This window comes from Eutrigla gurnardus, assembly GCF_963514095.1.
Source record: "Eutrigla gurnardus genome assembly, chromosome: 24".
In the NCBI taxonomy this organism is placed as follows: Eukaryota; Metazoa; Chordata; class Actinopteri; order Perciformes; family Triglidae; genus Eutrigla; species Eutrigla gurnardus.
The window spans coordinates 9,538,422-9,554,079 of NC_139935.1; positions in this window are offsets into that span (position 1 = coordinate 9,538,422).

Here is a 15,658-nt window from a genome sequence, read left to right on the forward strand (position 1 = left end):
TATATTGCTTATAGTCGTGGAACGAGTATAGTTAATGCGTGTACGCGTGTGTAGCTATATATACCAAGGGTGGTCCGATGCCACCGCCATAATGAAATGCCCCGAAATTCAAAGCACCTTCTCTTCAGTGTTGAGCATCCCCATAGCACCTGCAACAGAAAATCTCTGGAGCCGCCACTGGGCGAAGGCAGGGTACACCCTGGACAGGTCGCCAGTCCATCGCAGGGCCAATATTATATATTATAAATAATAATATAATAATATTATATTATATTATATATATATATATATATATATATATATATATATATATATATATATATATATATATATATAATAAGGATATTATAAGGATTCAAGCGCTTGGTTTGAGTTGTCTGCATTTTCAAAATGTTTCTACCTTAATTGCTTATAAATCTTTACCTTAACCCAGCTTTGGTAATCGTTTTTCGAAGTCATAATGCATGCAATGTAGACAACATTCTGATGCTCTCTAATAACCAGCATAAAGCGCATCGGTCACGTGACCACGGCTCTGTGGCATACGTAGGAAATCATACGAAAATATCGTGCTTTACTTTTCGTAGTTTTTAGTACGAAAGCTGAATGAGAGCAGCCTGAACTATGTTTTCATATTGTTATATTATTATGTAGACTCGGTCAGCATTTAATCTGTATAATTGCTTGTTAAGCGTAAGTCTTGTAAAACTCGTAGTTTGACTGTTTTATGAAGAATTGTTGCCGTAATATGTGTGAATGTGATTTAAGCTAGCTACCAGCAGCACGAGGTGTACGTGACCTGCGTACTCTCATCTCTCTCATGCGGAGCTCTTCTTTTGTAGGTCGAGGAACAGACTGACATCTTTCATTGACACGCTGGTTGTGTGTTGTTCCCATGTTTCAGGTATGTTTGTTTGTATTGTTGAATGTAAAATATTCTGTGTTATATGTGAATGTGTAACGGTCCACTATGTGCCAGTCTCTCTTTCTCTCTGCGTTGTATATGTAGACCTGCACCTGCACATGGGGAAACCAGTGTGTCAAAGACAGCATGTCAGCATCACGGACAGAGACACAAGCAGCCCTAAACAACACATAATAAATGAGAACGGAGGGCTAGCATCAGAGACAACGTAAAATAAGCTACGCATAAGCTAGCATTGAGCTCTGCGCCTGAACTTAATAATTTACCTGACGCCAAATAAACGGCGTTAATTTCTCAATTAGATAACAAAAATATAGTAAACTAAAGTGATGTGTTGTGGGCTTTACGTACGGTGGCCCAGAGGTGTCAGGCCAAATACAAAAGCTGCAACACAAATACAAAAGCTACAACCAGGGCTCCAGACTAACTTTTTGCATTGGTTGCACTGGTGCGCCTAACTTTTTTTTTTAGATGCACCAGCACAAAATTTAGGTGCACCCACATTTTTCCTCCTGTCGCCTTTAACGCCAAAAAGTCACCTTTTTATGGCTAGCCTATAGATTGCAAATGGAAAACTGTTTATGTGATCTTAGCCTAGCCTACTTATATTTTTACTTAGGCTATTAATTTTGAATAATAATATAAGGAATAGGCTACTATACAATTTCCTATTCATGATGTCTCATGCTGTAATGTGGGCCTTCAAACACTGTGCGTGTCCATGCTCCACCTCGACATGTCCAATTAACATGTTGACCGGCCTCCCTTTATGCAAAATGCGTCAGTAGACAATAACGCACTCCTTCATAGAGACGTCTGTGTCGCCGTCAATCATGAATGACGTGTACGTGGCGTTTCCGACCTCCGCAGCTGTCTTGTTCTTCAGTGTGTCGGCATTTTTTTCATCAGAATAATTTCGGACTTAAATTTAGTGAATGACAACTCCTCCTTTGCAATATTGTATGCAACGTTGAATTTTATTATCATTTCAGATTCCTCAGCGGACGTGATCGATACAGCCTGATGCTGAAATGCAGCTGGGAGAGCTTTATTAACACACTTATCACGGCATGTCAGTGTTTCCCCTACCATTGTACAGGCCGCCAGGCCAAGGAGACCTGCCGCCAGGCCAAAAAAAAAATCAATACGCCAAAAATAAGCCACCTATCAATTCATTCATAAATCAATAATCATTTACATTAGGAGCGCCTCCGCGCAGCACCATAGACTTGCTCCGCAAGACGCGCGGCCGCAACAATCCACGCCGCGCGCTCCCGCTACGTTCTTCTTCGCGTACTTTACGTTCTTGATGTTGTTCTGATGCCGCTCTGCCTCGTTAAACCACCACGATGTCGCTTTCTACTTTGAAAACACGGAAAGTTGACACTGTATTGTTGATAAGCTGTTGCACTCTTCAGACTCGTGGTGTGAGCGGAACCGGACCGGTACCGGAACCGGACCGGTGCATTTATAAGAAAAATGCCGCTGTGTCTCCGTCCAAAATCCGCTTTCCTCGCGCTGCCTGCTCGCACAGATCCGCTCGTGCGCACATTCGCTGATGCAGGTCGAGTGTTGTCGAGAAATATATGCAGAGACGGCGCTCCTTAAAAACAACATCAAGCCATAGGCAGCTTAATAAAATAAGGATTGTTTTTTGATAAGCTGTGGAACTCTGAGTTAACCTATTTCTACCTGAATTTCTATGAACTATTAGGCTGTTGAGTAAACCTATAACTTATATTTTACTTGATAAAATAAGACAATATATGCACTCATATGTCGTTATTACGGAAGCCCTAAACGGCCATGCATACATATATTTTATTTCCTCCGTTTTCCCGTGATAACGAGATAATTCCTCCGTTTTCTCGTGATAACGAGATAATTTCCCTCCGTTTTCTCGTGATAACGCGATAATTTTACTCCGTTATCCCGTGATAACGAGATAATTCCTCCGTTTTCTCGTGATAACGAGATAATTTTACTCCGTTATCCCGTGATAACGAGATAATTCCTCCGTTTTCTCGTGATAACGAGATAATTTTACTCCGTTTTCCCGTGATAACGAGATAATTTTTCACCCGTTTTCCAGTGATAACTAGATCATTTTGAAGTTCGGTAAAGTTGAAAAGATATTCACAGAGTCGAACTTCCGGGATCAATAAATCAGAAGTGAAACGTTTTTCAAACACAAATGATGCCTCTGTCTCACCGTAATATCAAAGACTACGAGCTACAAGCACCAAAACCCCGATTTTTTTACATAAATAAGCCGTCCTGCGAGCTGAACGGAGAACATTGATCTCCATGCGCAACCGGCAGCCGGGCGAGTGCGCAGGCACCGTCTGCAAATTGCAAGACAATGCATAACTCCACTGTTATACAGTAGGCCTACAGAGACTCCAAAATCACTACACACATCAAGGGTCTCTTTATGGTCAGTTCGAATCTGTGAATATCTTTCCAACTTTACCGAATTTGAAATCTCGCCTATCACGTTTCATTTGTTATCTCGTTATCACGGGAAAACAGAGGAAAATTATCTCGTTATCACGAGAAAACGGATGAAAATTATCTCGTTATCACGAGAAAACGGATGAAATAAAATGTATGTATGCATGGCCGTTTAGGGCTTCCGTACGTTATAATGTTTTATAACGTATAAAAGTATCTGTAGCTATTAATGTGATGCTCCTCATTTTCCAGCCATATTTTTCCAGACCCTAATTTTGGATCATTTCCATCAACCGGCACCTTAATAAGTCACTCTCTCCTTTAATCCTTGAAAACCTTGAATACACTCAGGTTGAACAAAAATGTTGAATGCAAATATAATAATTGCAGAATTACAGACTGCTTGCTGTGCCACCTGACTTAATCCAACTGCACCAATACACCATCCCACGCGTCTCGTCTGTTTAGGGTTTTTTCGGTGGGTACCACCGGGCCTGAAAAATATTCTAGGGGAAACACTGGGTACCAAGATGTAACGTTACTCACACTGTACCAGGATGTAACGTTTCTCACACTAACAACAGGTATCTCTGTGTGTTGGGTACCAGGATGTAACATTACTATAACAACAGTTTTCTCAGTGTGTTGGGTACCAGGATGTGACATTACTCACACTAACAACAGGTCTCTCTGTGTGTTTGGTACCAGGTGTAACGTTACTCACATGGTACCAGGATGTAACGTTACTCACACTTACAACAGGTCTCTCTGTGTATTCATTACCAGGATGTAATGTTACTCACACTAACAACAGGTCTCTCTGTGTGTTGGGTACCAGGATGTAACGTTACTCACACAAAAAACAGGTCTCTCTGTGTGTTGGATACCAGGATGTAACGTTACTATAACAACAGGTCTCTCAGTGTGTTGGGTACCAGGATGTAACGTTACTCACACTAACAACAGGTCTCTGTGTGTTTGGTACCAGGATGTAACGTTACTCACACGGTACCAGGATGTAACGTTACTCACACTAACAACAGGTATCTGTGTGTTTGGTACCAGGATGTAACGTTACTCACACGGTACCAGGATGTAACGTTACTCACACTTACAACAGGTCTCTCTGTGTGTTGGGTACCAGGATGTAACGTTACTCACACAAAAAACAGGTCTCTCTGTGTGTTGGATACCAGGATGTAACGTTACTATAACAACAGGTCTCTCAGTGTGTTGGGTACCAGGATGTAACGTTACTCACACTAACAACAGGTCTCTCTGTGTGTTCGGTACCAGGATGTAACGTTACTCACACTAACAGGTCTCTCTGTGTGTTCGGTTCCAGGATGTAACGTTACTCACACTAACAACAGGTCTCTGTGTGTTGGGTACCAGGATGTAACGTTACTCACACTAACAACAGGTCTCTCTGTGTGTTGGGTACCAGGATATGACATTACTCACACTAACAACAGGTCTCTCTGTGTGTTTGGTACCAGGTGTAACGTTACTCACACGGTACCAGGATGTAACGTTACTCACACTTACAACAGGTCTCTCTGTGTATTCATTACCAGGATGTAACGTTACTCACACGTACAACAGGTCTCTCTGTGTGTTGGGTACCAGGATGTAACGTTACTCACACAAACAACAGGTCTCTCAGTGTGTTGGGTACCAGGATGTAACGTTACTCACACTAACAACAGGTCTCTCTGTGTGTTGGATACCAGGATGTAATGTTACTATAACAACAGGTCTCTCAGTGTGTTGGGTACCAGGATGTAACGTTACTCACACTAACAACAGGTCTCTCTGTGTGTTCGGTACCAGGATGTAACGTTACTCACACTAACAACAGGTCTCTCTGTGTGTTCGGTACCAGGATGTAACGTTACTCACACTAACAACAGGTCTCTCTGTGTGTTGGGTACCAGGATGTAACATTACTATAACAACAGTTTTCTCAGTGTGTTGGGTACCAGGATGTGACATTACCCACACTAACAACAGGTCTCTCTGTGTGTTTGGTACCAGGTGTAACATTACTCACACGGTGCCAGGATGTAACGTTACTCACACTTACAACAGGTCTCTCTCTGTGTATTCATTACCAGGATGTAACGTTACTCACACTAACAGGTCTCTCTGTGTGTTGGGTACCAGGATGTAACGTTACTCACACAAACAACAGGTCTCTCTGTGTGTTGGATACCAGGATGTAACGTTACTATAACAACAGGTCTCTCAGTGTGTTGGGTACCAGGATGTAACATTACTCACACTAACAACAGGTCTCTCTGTGTGTTCGGTACCAGGATGTAACGTTACTCACACTAACAACAGGTCTCTCTGTGTGTTCGGTACCAGGATGTAACGTTACTCACACTAACAACAGGTCTCTCTGTGTGTTCGGTTCCAGGATGTAACGTTACTCACACTAACAACAGGTCTCTGTGTGTTGGGTACCAGGATGTAACGTTCCTCACACTAACAACAGGTCTCTCTGTGTGTTGGGTACCAGGATGTAACGTTACTCACACGGTACCAGGATGTAACGTTTCTCATACTAACAACAGGTCTCTCTGTGTGTTGGGTACCAGGATGTAACGTTACCCACACTAACAACAGGTCTCTCTGTGTGTTTGGTACCAGGTGTAACATTACTCACACGGTGCCAGGATGTAACGTTACTCACACTTACAACAGGTCTCTCTCTGTGTATTCATTACCAGGATGTAACGTTACTCACACTAACAACAGGTCTCTCTGTGTGTTGGGTACCAGGATGTAACGTTACTCACACAAACAACAGGTCTCTCTGTGTGTTGGATACCAGGATGTAACGTTACTATAACAACAGGTCTCTCTGTGTGTTGGGTACCAGGATGTAACATTACTCACACTAACAACAGGTCTCTCTGTGTGTTTGGTACCAGGTGTAACGTTACTCACACGGTACCAGGATGTAACGTTTCTCACACTAACAACAGGTATCTCTGTGTGTTGGGTACCAGGATGTAACATTACTATAACAACAGTTTTCTCAGTGTGTTGGGTACCAGGATGTGACATTACTCACACTAACAACAGGTCTCTCTGTGTGTTTGGTACCAGGTGTAACGTTACTCACACGGTACCAGGATGTAACGTTTCTCATACTAACAACAGGTCTCTCTGTGTGTTGGGTACCAGGATGTAACGTTACCCACACTAACAACAGGTCTCTCTGTGTGTTTGGTACCAGGTGTAACATTACTCACACGGTGCCAGGATGTAACGTTACTCACACTTACAACAGGTCTCTCTCTGTGTATTCATTACCAGGATGTAACGTTACTCACACTAACAACAGGTCTCTCTGTGTGTTGGGTACCAGGATGTAACGTTACTCACACAAACAACAGGTCTCTCTGTGTGTTGGATACCAGGATGTAACGTTACTATAACAACAGGTCTCTCTGTGTGTTGGGTACCAGGATGTAACATTACTCACACTAACAACAGGTCTCTCTGTGTGTTTGGTACCAGGTGTAACGTTACTCACACGGTACCAGGATGTAACGTTTCTCACACTAACAACAGGTATCTCTGTGTGTTGGGTACCAGGATGTAACATTACTATAACAACAGTTTTCTCAGTGTGTTGGGTACCAGGATGTGACATTACTCACACTAACAACAGGTCTCTCTGTGTGTTTGGTACCAGGTGTAACGTTACTCACATGGTACCAGGATGTAACGTTACTCACACTTACAACAGGTCTCTCTGTGTATTCATTACCAGGATGTAATGTTACTCACACTAACAACAGGTCTCTCTGTGTGTTGGGTACCAGGATGTAACGTTACTCACACAAAAAACAGGTCTCTCTGTGTGTTGGATACCAGGATGTAACGTTACTATAACAACAGGTCTCTCAGTGTGTTGGGTACCAGGATGTAACATTACTCACACTAACAACAGGTCTCTCTGTGTGTTCGGTACCAGGATGTAACGTTACTCACACTAACAACAGGTCTCTCTGTGTGTTCGGTACCAGGATGTAACGTTACTCACACTAACAACAGGTCTCTCTGTGTGTTCGGTTCCAGGATGTAACGTTACTCACACTAACAACAGGTCTCTGTGTGTTGGGTACCAGGATGTAACGTTCCTCACACTAACAACAGGTCTCTCTGTGTGTTGGGTACCAGGATGTAACGTTACTCACACGGTACCAGGATGTAACGTTTCTCATACTAACAACAGGTCTCTCTGTGTGTTGGGTACCAGGATGTAACGTTACCCACACTAACAACAGGTCTCTCTGTGTGTTTGGTACCAGGTGTAACATTACTCACACGGTGCCAGGATGTAACGTTACTCACACTTACAACAGGTCTCTCTCTGTGTATTCATTACCAGGATGTAACGTTACTCACACTAACAACAGGTCTCTCTGTGTGTTGGGTACCAGGATGTAACGTTACTCACACAAACAACAGGTCTCTCTGTGTGTTGGATACCAGGATGTAACGTTACTATAACAACAGGTCTCTCTGTGTGTTGGGTACCAGGATGTAACATTACTCACACTAACAACAGGTCTCTCTGTGTGTTTGGTACCAGGTGTAACGTTACTCACACGGTACCAGGATGTAACGTTTCTCACACTAACAACAGGTATCTCTGTGTGTTGGGTACCAGGATGTAACATTACTATAACAACAGTTTTCTCAGTGTGTTGGGTACCAGGATGTGACATTACTCACACTAACAACAGGTCTCTCTGTGTGTTTGGTACCAGGTGTAACGTTACTCACACGGTACCAGGATGTAACGTTTCTCATACTAACAACAGGTCTCTCTGTGTGTTGGGTACCAGGATGTAACGTTACCCACACTAACAACAGGTCTCTCTGTGTGTTTGGTACCAGGTGTAACATTACTCACACGGTGCCAGGATGTAACGTTACTCACACTTACAACAGGTCTCTCTCTGTGTATTCATTACCAGGATGTAACGTTACTCACACTAACAACAGGTCTCTCTGTGTGTTGGGTACCAGGATGTAACGTTACTCACACAAACAACAGGTCTCTCTGTGTGTTGGATACCAGGATGTAACGTTACTATAACAACAGGTCTCTCTGTGTGTTGGGTACCAGGATGTAACATTACTCACACTAACAACAGGTCTCTCTGTGTGTTTGGTACCAGGTGTAACGTTACTCACACGGTACCAGGATGTAACGTTTCTCACACTAACAACAGGTATCTCTGTGTGTTGGGTACCAGGATGTAACATTACTATAACAACAGTTTTCTCAGTGTGTTGGGTACCAGGATGTGACATTACTCACACTAACAACAGGTCTCTCTGTGTGTTTGGTACCAGGTGTAACGTTACTCACATGGTACCAGGATGTAACGTTACTCACACTTACAACAGGTCTCTCTGTGTATTCATTACCAGGATGTAATGTTACTCACACTAACAACAGGTCTCTCTGTGTGTTGGGTACCAGGATGTAACGTTACTCACACAAAAAACAGGTCTCTCTGTGTGTTGGATACCAGGATGTAACGTTACTATAACAACAGGTCTCTCAGTGTGTTGGGTACCAGGATGTAACATTACTCACACTAACAACAGGTCTCTCTGTGTGTTCGGTACCAGGATGTAACGTTACTCACACTAACAACAGGTCTCTCTGTGTGTTCGGTACCAGGATGTAACGTTACTCACACTAACAACAGGTCTCTCTGTGTGTTCGGTTCCAGGATGTAACGTTACTCACACTAACAACAGGTCTCTGTGTGTTGGGTACCAGGATGTAACGTTCCTCACACTAACAACAGGTCTCTCTGTGTGTTGGGTACCAGGATGTAACGTTACTCACACGGTACCAGGATGTAACGTTTCTCATACTAACAACAGGTCTCTCTGTGTGTTGGGTACCAGGATGTAACGTTACCCACACTAACAACAGGTCTCTCTGTGTGTTTGGTACCAGGTGTAACATTACTCACACGTTGCCAGGATGTAACGTTACTCACACTTACAACAGGTCTCTCTCTGTGTATTCATTACCAGGATGTAACGTTACTCACACTAACAACAGGTCTCTCTGTGTGTTGGGTACCAGGATGTAACGTTACTCACACAAACAACAGGTCTCTCTGTGTGTTGGATACCAGGATGTAACGTTACTATAACAACAGGTCTCTCTGTGTGTTGGGTACCAGGATGTAACATTACTCACACTAACAACAGGTCTCTCTGTGTGTTTGGTACCAGGTGTAACGTTACTCACACGGTACCAGGATGTAACGTTTCTCACACTAACAACAGGTATCTCTGTGTGTTGGGTACCAGGATGTAACATTACTATAACAACAGTTTTCTCAGTGTGTTGGGTACCAGGATGTGACATTACTCACACTAACAACAGGTCTCTCTGTGTGTTTGGTACCAGGTGTAACGTTACTCACATGGTACCAGGATGTAACGTTACTCACACTTACAACAGGTCTCTCTGTGTATTCATTACCAGGATGTAATGTTACTCACACTAACAACAGGTCTCTCTGTGTGTTGGGTACCAGGATGTAACGTTACTCACACAAAAAACAGGTCTCTCTGTGTGTTGGATACCAGGATGTAACGTTACCATAACAACAGGTCTCTCAGTGTGTTGGGTACCATGATGTAACGTTACTCACACTAACAACAGGTCTCTGTGTGTTTGGTACCAGGATGTAACGTTACTCACACGGTACCAGGATGTAACGTTACTCACACTAACAACAGGTATCTGTGTGTTTGGTACCAGGATGTAACGTTACTCACACGGTACCAGGATGTAACGTTACTCACACTTACAACAGGTCTCTCTGTGTGTTGGGTACCAGGATGTAACGTTACTCACACAAAAAACAGGTCTCTCTGTGTGTTGGATACCAGGATGTAACGTTACTATAACAACAGGTCTCTCAGTGTGTTGGGTACCATGATGTAACGTTACTCACACTAACAACAGGTCTCTGTGTGTTTGGTACCAGGATGTAACGTTACTCACACGGTACCAGGATGTAACGTTACTCACACTAACAACAGGTCTCTGTGTGTTTGGTACCAGGATGTAACGTTACTCACACGGTACCAGGATGTAACGTTACTCACACTAACAACAGGTATCTGTGTGTTTGGTACCAGGATGTAACGTTACTCACACGGTACCAGGATGTAACGTTACTCACACTTACAACAGGTCTCTCTGTGTGTTGGGTACCAGGATGTAACGTTACTCACACAAAAAACAGGTCTCTCTGTGTGTTGGATACCAGGATGTAACGTTACTATAACAACAGGTCTCTCAGTGTGTTGGGTACCAGGATGTAACGTTACTCACACTAACAACAGGTCTCTCTGTGTGTTCGGTACCAGGATGTAACGTTACTCACACTAACAGGTCTCTCTGTGTGTTCGGTTCCAGGATGTAACGTTACTCACACTAACAACAGGTCTCTGTGTGTTGGGTACCAGGATGTAACGTTACTCACACTAACAACAGGTCTCTCTGTGTGTTGGGTACCAGGATATGACATTACTCACACTAACAACAGGTCTCTCTGTGTGTTTGGTACCAGGTGTAACGTTACTCACACGGTACCAGGATGTAACGTTACTCACACTTACAACAGGTCTCTCTGTGTATTCATTACCAGGATGTAACGTTACTCACACGTACAACAGGTCTCTCTGTGTGTTGGGTACCAGGATGTAACGTTACTCACACAAACAACAGGTCTCTCAGTGTGTTGGGTACCAGGATGCAACGTTACTCACACTAACAACAGGTCTCTCTGTGTGTTGGATACTAGGATGTAATGTTACTATAACAACAGGTCTCTCAGTGTGTTGGGTACCAGGATGTAACGTTACTCACACTAACAACAGGTCTCTCTGTGTGTTCGGTACCAGGATGTAACGTTACTCACACTAACAACAGGTCTCTCTGTGTGTTCGGTACCAGGATGTAACGTTACTCACACTAACAACAGGTCTCTCTGTGTGTTCGGTTCCAGGATGTAACGTTACTCACACTAACAACAGGTCTCTGTGTGTTGGGTACCAGGATGTAACGTTCCTCACACTAACAACAGGTCTCTCTGTGTGTTGGGTACCAGGATGTAACATTACTATAACAACAGTTTTCTCAGTGTGTTGGGTACCAGGATGTGACATTACTCACACTAACAACAGGTCTCTCTGTGTGTTTGGTACCAGGTGTAACATTACTCACACGGTGCCAGGATGTAACGTTACTCACACTTACAACAGGTCTCTCTCTGTGTATTCATTACCAGGATGTAACGTTACTCACACTAACAACAGGTCTCTCTGTGTGTTGGGTACCAGGATGTAACGTTACTCACACAAACAACAGGTCTCTCTGTGTGTTGGATACCAGGATGTAACGTTACTATAACAACAGGTCTCTCAGTGTGTTGGGTACCAGGATGTAACATTACTCACACTAACAACAGGTCTCTCTGTGTGTTCGGTACCAGGATGTAACGTTACTCACACTAACAACAGGTCTCTCTGTGTGTTCGGTACCAGGATGTAACGTTACTCACACTAACAACAGGTCTCTCTGTGTGTTCGGTTCCAGGATGTAACGTTACTCACACTAACAACAGGTCTCTGTGTGTTGGGTACCAGGATGTAACGTTCCTCACACTAACAACAGGTCTCTCTGTGTGTTGGGTACCAGGATGTAACGTTACTCACACGGTACCAGGATGTAACGTTTCTCATACTAACAACAGGTCTCTCTGTGTGTTGGGTACCAGGATGTAACGTTACTCACACTAACAACAGGTCTCTCAGTGTGTTGGGTACCAGGATGTAACATTACTATAACAACAGTTTTCTCAGTGTGTTGGGTACCAGGATGTGACATTACTCACACTAACAACAGGTCTCTCTGTGTTGGGTACCAGGATGTAACGTTACTCACACAAACAACAGGTCTCTCAGTGTGTTGGGTACCAGGATGTGACATTACTCCCACTAACAACAGGTCTCTCTGTGTGTTTGGTACCAGGTGTAACGTTACTCACACGGTACCAGGATGTAACGTTACTCACACTTACAACAGGTCTCTCTGTGTATTCATTACCAGGATGTAACGTTACTCACACTAACAACAGGTCTCTCTGTGTGTTGGGTACCAGGATGTAACGTTACTCACACTAACAACAGGTCTCTCTGTGTGTTTGGTACCAGGTGTAACGTTACTCACACGGTACCAGGATGTAACGTTACTCACACTTACAACAGGTCTCTCTGTGTATTCATTACCAGGATGTAACGTTACTCACACTAACAACAGGTCTCTCTGTGTGTTGGGTACCAGGATGTAACGTTACTCACACAAACAACAGGTCTCTCAGTGTGTTGGGTACCAGGATGTAACGTTACTTACACTAACAACAGGTCTCTCTGTGTGTTGGATACCAGGATGTAACGTTACTATAACAACAGGTCTCTCAGTGTGTTGGGTACCAGGATGTAACGTTACTCACACTAACAACAGGTCTCTCTGTGTGTTCGGTACCAGGATGTAACGTTACTCACACTAACAACAGGTCTCTCTGTGTGTTCGGTACCAGGATGTAACGTTACTCACACTAACAACAGGTCTCTCTGTGTGTTCGGTTCCAGGATGTAACGTTACTCACACTAACAACAGGTCTCTGTGTGTTGGGTACCAGGATGTAACGTTACTCACACTAACAACAGGTCTCTCAGTGTGTTGGGTACCAGGATGTAACGTTACTCACACGGTACCAGTATGTAACGTTTCTCACACTAACAACAGGTCTCTCTGTGTGTTGGGTACCAGGATGTAACATTACTATAACAACAGTTTTCTCAGTGTGTTGGGTACCAGGATATGACATTACTCACACTAACAACAGGTCTCTCTGTGTGTTTGGTACCAGGTGTAACGTTACTCACACGGTACCAGGATGTAACGTTACTCACACTTACAACAGGTCTCTCTGTGTATTCATTACCAGGATGTAACGTTACTCACACTAACAACAGGTCTCTCTGTGTGTTGGGTACCAGGATGTAACGTTACTCACACTAACAACAGGTCTCTCTGTGTGTTGGGTACCAGGATGTGACGTTCCTCACACTAACAACAGGTCTCTCTGTGTGTTGGGTACCAGGATGTAACGTTACTTACACTAACAACAGGTCTCTCTATGTGTTGGGTACCAGGATGTAACGTTACTCACACTAACAACAGGTCTCTGTGTGTTGGGTACCAGGATGTAACGTTACTCACACTAACAACAGGTCTCTCAGTGTGTTGGGTACCAGGATGTAACGTTACTCACACGGTACCAGGATGTAACGTTTCTCACACTAACAACAGGTCTCTCTGTGTGTTGGGTACCAGGATGTAACATTACCCACTCTAACAACAGGTCTCTCTCCTTCTTCTCTTCCTGCTGATAAAGAGTCGCTGGATAAAACACATCCGCTAATATAACATTACATTAATGATGGAACGTAGCTAAGTTAGCCATCTAGCTAGCAAGCCAACTACGACAAAAATTGTATATATTTTATAACATACAGCAAAATGTCATTCTCTTAGGCTTGTATTAACCACAGACCTTATGCCAAACATATAACCAAAAACCCATTGACTTCTAGACGAGGGAAGCGGAAGTGAAAAACTGCTGACTCATTTCTAGGTTTTATAATAATAAACTTTATTTGTACAGCACTTTTCAAAAACACAGCTACAAAGTGCTTTACAAGCTAAAACAAGATAAGTAATGCACACAAACAACAACAACATAAGAAAAACATTCATGAGGCAGGCTGCAGGAGCAGTTGGCATAAGTCTGTGATGTAAGTAGGAGAAAGGCCATGTAGAACTTTACAAGTAATTAGTAAATTCTGAATTTAAGAGGTAGTCAATGCATTATTGCAGGGATCGGTGTGATATGTTCATATTTATTAGAATTAGTTATCAGCCAAGTTCTGAATAGCTGGAGACGGGAGATGGCTTTTTGTCTGAGCCCAGTTTACAAGAGATACAATAATCTAGACGTGACCAGATGAACTTGGGTGAACATGGATGACTTCTTCCAGGTCAGCTTGGGACAGACTATTTTTTTTTTTACTTTTACAAAACTCCTAAATTAAAGAAAGCATTTTTATACTATCTTGGTGATTTGTAAGTCAAAACAAAGTGCGGAAAGTGTGATGTTTGAGGACAGGATTCCAAGATTCTTTTCCAGGGCACAGGTCAGGGGCCTGAATAAAAGGAGCTCAGATTTTGACTCATTGAGCCAGGGGAGATTTTGTGACGTCCAGCATTTAATATCAGAGAGACAAGCCATAACATGAGATAATAAATATAAATATGAATAAGGGGTGCACAGTGGTGTAGTGGGTATCATCCCAGTTGTCATTGGACGAAGGCAAGGACAGGTCGCCAGTCCATCGCAGGGCTGACATGTAGACAACCATTCACACTCACATTCACACTTATGGGCAATTTAGAGTCATCAATGAACCTATCCCCATCCTGCATGTCATTGGACTGTGGGAGGAAGCCGGAGAACCCAGAGAGAACCCACACTAACACGGGGAGAACATGCAAACTCCACACAGAAGGAACCCAGATCCAACCCGGGACTCTCTCGCTGTGAGGCGACAGTGCTACCCACTACACCACCGTGCAGCCCACTAGATGGATGAAAATATAAATAAATAAAAAAAGTATGGGGCCAAGAATTGACCCCTGGGAAACACCACACATGAGAGGGGGGCTCAGAATGAGGAGAATTATCCCATTACAAGAGAGAAAGATCTGTTAGAGATGTAGGAGAAAAATCAAGCAAGAGCAGTATCCTTAATACCAAGAACATTTTCATGGCAATACCATGGTTAACCGTATGAAATGCAGAACTCAAATCAAGCAAAATTAAAATTGAACAAGCTCCAGAATCAGCAGCGAGCAGTAAATGAGTGGTAACCTTCATAAGAGTTGTTTTTGTGCCGTACATGGAATCCAGATTGAAATTGCTCAAAGATATAACAGTTATTCATGTGTGATATTACTTGAGAGCCAACAGCCTTTACAAAAACTTTAGCTGTTTAATTGACAGGTGGAAGATTTTATGTGAGAGATAAATTCCTCTAATTCTATCAAAGAAATTTGCTTGAAGTGAGATATACTGGCAGAAGGTACGG